The sequence below is a fragment of the Pinus tabuliformis genome, chromosome 8 (genome assembly GCF_031772625.1).
Source record: "Pinus tabuliformis cultivar Carrire ecotype Pingquan chromosome 8, CPIR1, whole genome shotgun sequence".
Classification (NCBI taxonomy): Eukaryota; Viridiplantae; Streptophyta; class Pinopsida; order Pinales; family Pinaceae; genus Pinus; species Pinus tabuliformis.
In genome coordinates, this window is record NC_142294.1 from 472,052,002 (window position 1) to 472,063,887 (window position 11,886).

Sequence of the window (11,886 nt, forward strand, 5' to 3'; positions counted from 1 at the left end):
TATTTCAAAATAAATGCTCTGATACCATGTGAAAATTCCTACACTCAAGGAAGCCCTACTGCAGCAAAACTGAATTTACTTCTCCGACTTGATTTTAATATACATTATCAAGTTATTTTATGAATACTGAAGTAAATTACTTCTGCAACCTACACTACTTTAAATTTGATTACATGAAATAGAAAACTGAGAAAAGAACAAGATACATAGGACATAGTTATTTTTGGACAAAAGAAAAACCCAATGAGAGAAAACCAATGCATTTTCTGTTATCAAGCAATAATTATGAATACAATGTTGGTTTCCCTCCAGGAAAACCAATGACAGAGAAAATGCAATGGTGGAAAAACTGAGTGAGTTTTACCTCACTTCACAAGGCAGATTCTGACTGTTCCAGCAACAAAAATTGGTTAACCCTGGCTACTTCTGTGCTGGCCCTGCATCAAATTTACAGGCTCTACGTCAACTTTACAGGCTCTGTGTCAACTCTACTCTGTCGTTTTTGCCTACTACTTCAACCTTCCCAATAGTTCCAGCAATTCCATTTTTCTGCGTGGATGGCAGCTTCTGCTTCTATGCTATCCCTTTTGGCTCTACGTTAGGCCTGCATGGGGCCAGATTGGTGCAACGTCAGTCCTCTTAGCTGCTGCATTGCCTCCAATAGCTTCTCTCTACCTCTCTATTATCACACCCAAACTATCCCTGCCCCTCTACTGCAATTGATCACTCAATTTGAATTTCTCATCTTCCTAGCCCCAGAAATCGAACTCTAGATCAATGTTCTCTCCGTGTGTGTTTATAAATGAACCCCAAGCCTCCTTATATTTTTCTCATTGAGACTTTAACGACCGAGATTAAGTCTCTAATTAATGTCTAAGATTAAAACTTGATTTGATCTACTTTCTAGAATATTCTCACCCATATTTTGATTAATACCCATTATTACTTTAATTTTCCTAAGTTTAGACTTAGGAACCCCATTAAAAATATTAATTATTTTAATAAAATACAATCCATGTGGAATTTCACCAAACAGTTTTTGGGTTCTTTATAACTTATGTGCCTTAGCCTCTCCACCACTTTTCATGGCTAGAGCACATCCGATGCTACCAAAAACAAACACCCAACACCATACTACTCTTCATGTTCGTAGGGAGAGTCTCTGTAGTCAATCATCTTGCTAGCCATTTGATATTTCTTCCTACAAGGCATAGTATGTAAGATAAACCAATCATAATAAATCACTTACCTTAGCATAACTTGGGGAGGGTACTTGAAGGAAAGATTACCAAATCAACGTGATACATGTATAACGCAATCATAACAACATATAGACATACACCAATAAATGTATGAACACATAAACATCACTCTAACTAGGATCCAATCATCAATGCAAGGGCATATCAAAAATGCATGTTATGACCTCATGCATGACAACAACCATTACTCCATTATACACATTTCCGCATGCAACCAGCAATATGCATAAGTATTGCCAAACCAATTACAAATAAACATAACCACATGTAGTCGAACATACTTTGATCAGTTCTTGTAATCAACCTACAAGACTGATGCATAATCAAAATATTCAGAAATTTAACCTAACACACAAGGATGTAAATAGGTACCATGAAATCGACATGTAAGCAACACATAATCCATACGCAGTTATTCACATACTCATTCAAATACATTTCATGATATCAAATAACAATTTTTCCATGATAACCATATTGCAACCCTAATCTAAGATCAAGAAATTGCAACAAGTAGATATAAGTGTAAAAGAAACACATGAAATTGACATGCATGCATGACAAACACATAGCCCATCTAGTCTGAGTGGTGAAACATGCTCTAATACCACTTTGTAACACCCTCCTCCCACATTGACCCAAGCAACCATCCAACTGGGGTAAATATGCGATGCGATGCCACTATGATATGATTCGACCTCCTAATTTACCTTAAGGAAGTGGAACCAACAGAAACACACCATACAAACATCCAACATCATCAACAAAACCCTTAGAAGATAATTCAGCCACTCAGACAACCTGTTCGTGAGTCCCACTATTGTTTTAGGTCTCTTGGGCCATAGTCGCTCTCATGCTATGTGCAAGGGAGTGACCAACAACCTAAAGTCGCTCTCACAGGCCTGCCTGCCAATGATTGTGGACCAAAATTGTCAGTGTTGTGCTAGCAACCCTAGAATTTAAGCCACTTTTTTAGGCTCAGAGCCTAGGACACTACCTAGAATTGATCCATCTCTTTAAATCAGTAAAGTAACATGGAAATGAAAGTACTAAAGCAAATATTTGTTCAAGACATTGAATGGATCCCTACTAGCCATGATAGGAATTTCGTCAAACAAATCATCGACATGTAATCTATAGGTGTAAACAACAGAATTAAGTGTAGGGATCTCATACTTATCTGAGAATTGTTATGAACCATTATTCCCTCATGCCATTTTCTGCATTACATCTATTAGGTCATAGGCACATTATCCATTCACATACAAGTAAAAGCATGTTGAGAGCCATACATAGTTGTTGTCATAAAATGTGCATATAACCAGCATAATAGGAACAAAAATACAATAAACATATCAGTCATCAAATCCATAAATACATCAGTACCTTTACACATGAAAATCAAGAGAATGGATTTCTCATTAATGAATGCAATGAACCAATAGGAGATGGGACTGCCACGTTCCACCCAACTGTAGAATGGTTGAGCCAAATCTCTCTTCATCCATTCACCCTTGTGCCATATTCCAAGCATCAATGTGGGATCTCATAAAACACATCAATTAAAACTCATCGAGGGTTATCCATGGGCCATCCACCTTAACCCATCAAACAATGGTTCCACCTCGCAGTCAGACATCACCAAAACCATCACCATATCGGTCTTCATCCAAGCCATCCAGGGCTCCAGAGCATTTGTTTCAACCAAGACTCCACAACCAGTAACTCAACCCACAACTGTCGCTGGGCTCCAGAGTGTTTGTCCAACCAAGGCTCCAGGACTAGTAACTCAACCCACCAAGGGCTCTAGAGTGTTTTTCCAACGAAGGCTCTAGGACTAGTAACTCAACCCAAGTTTTTACAGGACTCCCGAGCATTTTTCCAACCAAGGATCCAAGAACTAATAACTCAACCCAAGCTAAGAAAACATGAGAACCAACCAAAACAAAAAAATGAAAATAACCCACAATCACCATGGCTATCTAGGAAATGGAAAGGCTAGGAAATCCACTGTCAATCTAGGCAATCCTCCATGCCAATGACAGATCATGACCAAGAATCCACATGCATATGCCATGCATGTCCAAACTAGTGAAGAAATCATACATGCAACTCAGTACCTGCAAGAAAATATGATGTAGCTACTAATGTCGATGCCTTCTCACGTCTTCCTGCTCTTCCTTTGCCTTCTTTCTCCAAGAATCCAAGTATGCCACACCCTCCAAGAAAACTCCAAGTATCAAAGAGTATGAGAGAGAGCTCCAACACTGAACTAACAAAATGTTACCAATTGATCCTCATAAGCCTTTTTATGAATGAGGCCTCTATTTTCTTCATTTTCCTCCTCACATGCAACCTATGACCTTTCACCTCCTTTTTCTCCTAATTTCCATTATTTTCATAAATAACTGTGCCAAAATACCTTTTAATGCCTTAGCAATTGCCTTTGCTAATTTCCTTAGCCATAAACAACCAAATGAACACCCCCTAGGATGTCTTTCCCAACATTCAGCTTGGAATAAGTGTCCCAATAATCCGTGGTCATTGTTTTTAACATTTATTACATGGAATTTTCACCTGGGTTGTTACACCAAGAGTGCTTCACTCTTGACTCTCCTAGATATATTGTAGATGATCCTTCCAACCAAGCTTCCTGCAATTTTCATGAGTTTGAGACCCATCTTCAAATAACTTTCCATTGAGAGAGTGATATTTTCTTCAAAGTTTTATTTTCCTTCCTTCAATTGATAGCCAACAAAGTGATATTCAACTAGTCCTTCTTTCACCTTAGCTCTCATAACATGTCAAGAAACCAATGCATGTAGATACTAGGGTTTGATTCCTCTTTTCTTGATAATTACTTGTGATTTATGTTGGATTCTTTTAATTCTTTATTATGTTGTATTTCATCAAGGAATTACCAATTCAAATGTATATGAAGATCACAAGAACAAGAGAAACAAGATGTAGGCACTCAACCAGGGAAAAGCCCCTATCTAGGGGAAAACCCAATCCAACTCTTCCACTAGTATATTCAAAGCAAGATGAGACAATCCAAGGCCCTTTAGACCTAGACAAAGACCTCCTCAGATTAATAATTCTACCCTTCCTTCAAGTAGATAATCCCTGCCAATGTCGCCAAGTGTCATCTCCTCAAATGCAACTTCAATCCATAATTCCAGCCCTCAGCTTCAGATTTTTGGACCTGCAATTTCGGCCCCCAGATTCAGTCCAAAAACTTTGCACATGTGAGAGAGAGAGTTGCCCAAAAACTTGATTTTTTTGTTTCCCAACTTCTTCCTTCCTTCTCATCAACTTCTCTCTTCATTTCTGCCTCTTTCTCTTGTAGATCGAACTTGTTGAGTGTATGCTTCAAATGAGTTGAGTTTCTTCTCTATATATACTCCTTCAGATGGGTCAAATAACCCTAATCCAGGACGACTTCATGAGGACATGGCTGACTCAGTGCGGGGATAACAAATGATACTTTTGAATAAAAATAATTATGTTTACATGATACAAAATCCCAAGGAGGGTCTAATAAAATTGGCAATGACTATATGACTCTTGATAAAACCTAGAACCCTTCAATGGAGGTTATGACCTAGAAAATAAATGAAAGAGCATGAAAACCATGCTTCTATAATAATTTTCTTTTACAATAAATTTTCTTTTGAAAAATATAATTATGAAGACTGACACTAGTTACATTCTTCAACACTATGGACTACCCAGGACTATGATTTAGGTTGAAGAGATTAAGGTAGTGAATAGAACCTTGAAGTTATGCTAATGAAGGTAATTTTGTGATCCTATGCTTATTGAATTTTGAAGTATGGAGGATTTTTCATAAGGGTTTTGGACTATCAGAAACTATGATTTGGTATGATAATTATTGCATGGGATACCAAGTGTGCCCTAGATATTATGATTTTACCAAGTCCTTGTTGAATGGGATGGCCTTATAAATATTGAGTATGATCTTTTTGGTGGATCAATAAGAATGTTGTAAGGGAAACCTTGGAGACGCCAAGAAATAATAAGAGGGGTGAGTAACCCTATGGATATTAAAATATATCTTATGATAAAAATCTTGAAAAGCAGTCTCACTGATGCCCTAAGGACTGACAACAATAACACAAATAGAGGTTTGTGGACAATCATCTTAAGAGGCAGCTGGAGGATTGTTAAGTAAAGACCTTGGGAGTTGATTACTTTGAATGAACATTGGAGCTGAGTTGACTAAGTGGAGGGATCAACCAAGTTGTGCTCAAACAATGGAACTGGTTGTAGAAACTGTGTAATGGACTATCTTCAAGGCATAATACAATGCAGGAATTAGTAGTGGTCATAATTATAGATGTTGTAGGTAAAGATCTCAAGAACATGATAATGATCTGTTAGGAGGAAGAGTTGGAGCCATTGAAATTGCAAGATAAGTAGTATTAAGTGGTATGAGGGTTGTTAAGAGGATAACTACTATTACAAGTACCTGATGTAAGAAAAGTATGAGTGCTTCTGACACAAGATGAGACTTGTTGATGAATTATCCCTAGTTGATAGGGAGTGGGCATGGATTTCTCCTCTCAAGTTGAGAGGGAGTATGGTTGGACATTGTTTCTCCCTGTGTCATGTACTATATCAGGACTAATAGCCATAAGGATAGTGCATGCATCACAAATAGGGAGAATGATGATTTGATTTAGTTTGGTTCTCCTTGTGTTAGGTACTATGATGGATTAGGGCTGATATCCTAATTCAAGTACATGGACTTGGATAAGGAGAATGATGGAATGGATAAGCATGTTGGACAAAAATTCTTGAGTCATGTAATGTGATGGATGAGGATGGAGATCTTATGTCAAATGGACATGGATAAGAATGGTCTAATGGACAAAAATGTCCTTGAGGGAAATGGTATGGTGGTAGATATACTCTGGGTATCCTAGGTGGAGTATGTACCTGTTGTAGTGGCTGCAACACCCTCCAAAATTTTGGCCTACACTCAAATTTTGGAGCCTACTGCGGATCCTTTGATCAATCGTTCCATAGTCACTTATTGGTAAGCTGATGATTTCAATCTCCCTTCTTCATTTTCAAGAGTTGTTCACGCTTTTATCCTTATATAGAAAGTGTCATCTTAGGGCATGGGAGTTATCACTTGTCACACAAAGGGAAGTTTTGTTTTGCTTCAAGGAGTGATCTTTGTGAAACTGAGTTTTTCCCATCATATAGACATGTTTCACACTCATTTCCAAAGTTTCACACTATTACACAAGTGTTGTCATTATCCTTACATAGTCTATCGTCAGAGCCACACTTGTCGTAAGTTACCACAAAAGTTGTTGCATTAAGTGAAGCATGTTTTTATATGTTTTATATGATCTATGGTGTAACATTAAGTGTCCAAGTGTGTGGTCAAATTCAAGTTCTATCACTGTTCACATCGGTTCGACTGATCCCACACTTAGCCAAATTCTAGAGGATTCCTAACAACCTAGCCTCATCCAGCCTTCCTAAACTGCGCACTTTGCATCTGCAACCCTCGATCCTTTTTCCTTGCCTGTTGGAACCTCACAATGCGTAGAATGCCCAACATCCCTTAGCATCCAAAATTGCGTAGAGGCTACCTCCAGTGACTGTCCCTCAGTCAGAGCTCACTATCCCCAAGAACTGTGCAGATTTTTCGTCCAGTGAACTTCTTAGAGCGGGAATTCATTGCCCTCATGAACTGTGAAGATATGGCCTCCAGGACTCTCTGTTGTCTAGTCTCCCTTGCCTTTGAAAATTGAAAAAAAATTTCCTCCAGGGCCTCATCCCACATCAACCACTGCCTACTTGAACTGCACATTTTTTTCCCTCAGTGGACACTGTGCAAATTTTTCCCACAGTGGGCAGTATGCAGTCTTATCCCTCAGTCTAGCGCAGCCATTGAGCTTTCTCCCCTTGACCTTATACCAGTTCTGGCTCAGTCAATGGATTATCATGGAACATCTTAGACTAGGGGTTTATTAGACTGACGTCATCTTGTCATGAGTAGACTACTTATACATGAATTCTACCAGGTTATGGAAAGATGATGAAGAATGGGATGAAGAAGGAGGACATGCTAGATGAAACTAAGGAGCTAAGGAGAAAAGATAACTATCAGATAAGAAGACCAAGGAACCCAGATTATGATAGAATATCAAGACCACATGATTACTCCATCTTATTCATAACCCTTTGGAGGGTAGATATGAAAAACAAAGCACATATTTCATGAAGTTCAAATACACCTCTTAGCATAGGAGGAATGACAACTTATCATTTTTATATCATTATGTCTTCAATGAAATTTATGGTTGCAAGCACTCAAAGTGACTCATTCCATGTGTTTCCTCTAAGTGTTTTGCTCCCTTTCACTTGTTGGATCAATTGTCCTCTTTTGGCATGTTTGAGTGTTATGTCATATTTGCGAGTCTTTCTGGTGGTTTCGAAGGTCGACCTATGTGTATATGGGTTTTCCTAACCATGTAAACATCTGTCGCACTCATGCACAAAGTTTTGAGCACTGTTGCACAAGTGTCGTCACATTCATCTGAAAGTCTTACTTATGAGCTAGTCACACAGAGGGTGATGCTTTTTCTTGTTGTTCCGGTGGTCCATGTTGTTGTGATGTTGAAGTATGTTAAGTGTGTGATCATAAGTTCATGTTCTTCATGAGCTCATCTTCCTCTTGCACTTAGCCATTTTTTCGAAAATCTTCCAATCGGACAACTTAGCTTCGACAGACCCTAACTGAAATGTGCACCGTGCAGTCTCAACCCTTAGTGTCGTGACCTGGCTTCTTGGAACTACGTAGTGCACAATTATTATCCTCTAGGGAAGTTTCACTACACAATTCCAGAACTCAGGAACCTTCCTTGATCCCCAGAATCGCGCAGTAGTTCCTCCAATTCTGACTTGAACTGCACACTCCGCACTTTCAATCCTCAAGATTTCCCTCTTGCTTATTAGAACCACATAGTGCGCAAAGAGTTTAGCCTCCCTTGGCCTCCAGAACTATGCAGATATGTCCTCTAGTGACCCTCCCTCAGTCAGAGCTCACTATCCTCAAAAACTACGCAGATTGGTCCTCCAGGCCTCTTTGTTGATCATTCCTTTTTGCCTTTGAAAAATGTGTAGAATTGATCCCTTGTGGCCTCATCTCAAATCAACCACTGTTGGCCTGAAGTGTGTAATGATGACTCCTAGTGGCCATGACACAATTTTTATCCGTAGTGAGGACTGTTCTCAAAAGTTCCTCAGTCAAGCCTGAGTTGTGCTCTGTACAATCTCAGTGATCAACCCCTCTTCCTATCACCTGGAACTGCACAATGCATAATTACTAGGCCCTCTCTCCCATCCTGTCACTTGTCGTGGACTCAGTTCATAGATAATAATGCATTATCTTAGACTAGGGAGTTTTCGGATTGATGTCGTCCCATCATGAGTAAATTGTAGGAATAGGTACATTATCAAGTCATGTCAATATGATGAGGAAGGAGAAGGAGGAGGAAAGCATGCCTAAGACTCACTTGTAGTTGAACAGGACGAGTGAACCTATCAAGAGCAAGCAAAGGGACACAAGTTTGCAACCACCTCCCAAGACCAAATATCATTGAAGACCCTACATCATCAAGCTATGCAGAGTAAAAGAGAAAGTATATCCAAGGACACATCTATCACTCAGCATCAATAGTGACTTGACATTGCTACATCATCAAGCCATTCCATGTTAGCAGTGTCATGTCAAGTCATGTCATAAGTTTTCACCTACCACATCACTATTGTGGGCCATGTTTATTGTAAATCAAATGTATTGTAAAGTGGAAATCCAATGGACACACATGAATATGAAGATTCATGTAAGTTGAAAAGTCATAGGAACTTGAAAAATCATGAGGGTAGTCAAAGAGTCAAAAGGGGTAAGCATCACCCCTTTGGTTATATATACCCCCTCATTGTATGAGCAAGGTACTTTTTTGCCTTGGATCCTCCCGCAAAGCATTAGAGAGACCAGTCAGTTCTTTGAGGAGAAAGGAGTGGGTCCAATGTCCCACTACTAGGGCTAGTGATGTACAATGTAATATATGTCTTGGAACTTTTTCTTAATTACAGAAGCCTTTTTAGGCCAGCACGTTTTCAAGCATGACTTATGGATGTTTGTAAGACTATTCTGTGAACGTTTGTATTTCATGTTTGCTTTCACATGTACTAAGATAGTTGAACTATTTCGGTTATTTTAGTGCTTATCTTGTTGGGAATGTGTTTTAATGGTTTTCACTGTTGTCTCATCCTTGTGGACTATTCCACGGGATACTAGACAAACCTTTCCCTGCTTATTAGTTATAATGACTGCCACATCCGCTATGGACTATTCCGCTGGATGGTAGAGGAATCTTCTCTTGTTCATTCATTTTAACAATTGTCGCATCTGTTGTGGACTATTCTATTGGATGTTGGACAAAAAGTTTCAGTTCGTGTATGTCTCTTCCTTGGTGATACTATTACCTCTCACTTAGAGGTTAACTTTTCTCCCCCCCTTTTGTAGTAAGAGATCCCAGACACAGTTACACTGCACACTCACTAGGCACACTCACCTTGCTATTTGAAGATACTATTGCATCACTCTCCTATGTTGATAGCTAGAGCCAAGGAAAATATTTAAGGATTTGGAAATTGGGCCTTTATATCAGATGGGACTCCTACACCAAACGGTGTGAGGTCTAATTGGGACTTCATATCGGGGAGATCCCCTTGGTTAACGAATTTCCAGCACCATCAACAAAATGGTGCTAGAAGGAGTGTTAGACGATAGGATGTGCATGTTGAGTCTAGTTTGAATCTCTTATTTAAAATGGCTCTTCCCCAAATCATAATCCTAGGATGTTTTTCTAAAGAGCTTAATTGTACCATCCCTGCAGAAGTTATTCATGACCTATTCGAATTTAAGTTCGATGGTGAGGGTGAATCAACTTTTCGTGAACATCTGTTTCAAGTTATTTGTCTTTGTATTTGTCACGGGATATGTTTCAAAGATGTCATGGCTAGATTACTCACCCTCACATTCGAAGGTTGTGTTAGTCAATGGTGTCATACATTACCCATTGCTTCTATCCATTCATTCGATCAGCTTGCCAAGATGCTTCATAAATCTTTCGATAAGTATAACCACCAAGATGTTTGTGAAAGAATCAATCGTTTAAGAATGAAGCTTGATGAATCAGTTGAGGATTTTTCTAATCGGTTCCTTCACCTTTGTTGTGAAATTCCTGAAAAAACATTTGAACTGGTATTTCTTGAAACAAGAGTTTGAGCGCTTGGTTCATGTCTCCTTATATGGTGAGCCTGAACCTCATTTTTTCCCTTCTTCCCCAACTCTTGTGAATCATGAGGCACCTCAAATTTCAAAGGAGGAGCTTACTACCCCTTTTGTTCCTTGTCCTCCTCCTTTTTTGGTCTCAATGAGGGTGCCTCCTTGCGGTGATTGTAAACTTGGGAAATCTACGAATCAAATCTCCAGTCCATCTTCTCATTCTTCTTCTACTTCAATGGAGGAAATTCCAGAATGGCTCATGAAGCCTATGATGAAGACTCACTCCTCCATTCTGCAAGAGGATGTCACCATTCACAACTATAATCTCAAGGATGATACATATTTTTGTCATCCTCTATCATCTTCACATCCTGACTCTTTGTACCATGACCCACTTGATCGATCTGCTCCACTAGTTGGTTCTTCACATTCTTTTTATTTTCAAGCTACTGACCCAAATTGCGATCAAGTACAAAGCAATCACATTACGTAGGTAGAGGATTAGAAATGTGAGGATGATTTCAAATTTTCCTCTCTATTTCGGAATCTTCCATGTCAAAACAATGAGTTTCCATTCTTGAATGATTCTCAATCTGCTAATTTTGGTGGAAGATCCAATACAATCAATTCTTTCAATCAACCCCCACCCTTGGGTGGTGATCATTCCAATGATGATAACTCTATTTCTGTATGCTGTGACGAATTCCCAAGCACATCATATGATCTTTCAGTTTCTCATGAAGATTTTGATTTAGATCTAGAATCTGGTTCGATCAAGTAAGATGTTCATATTGAAACTTCTTCTTCACCTCACTATCCCTTATGTCCTACAATTTGCAACACATATGCTTGCAATGAAGATACTCCATGCTTTTCAGTTTCTTCATCCGATGAGTTATCCCCTTGATTGACACAAGGTGGTTAGGTTGTCCATGACAAAATTGAAAATAGTCAAATCATAGAGTACCCTTCCCATTCCTTATCATCTCCTCTTTTGCATGAAAATAACTCTTCAAATCAGCTTGCTCATAAGATCTCACCGATTCATTTTGATTTTAATATTCTATTAGAAGAGCCTCTCCAATTGAGTAATCTGATTATTGAAGTTGAAAGATCCGGTGAAACCTGTAACATAGATGGTTGCCATCCAGTGAGCAGTTTTGAAATCAGCAATAACGACTATCCTCAAACCATGCATGATCTGGTTCAAGCTTCAAAATGTGATTATGCAATCTTGGGAAGTTTCGGGACCTGCCAAGGAATTGAGGCACTTCAACTTCCATT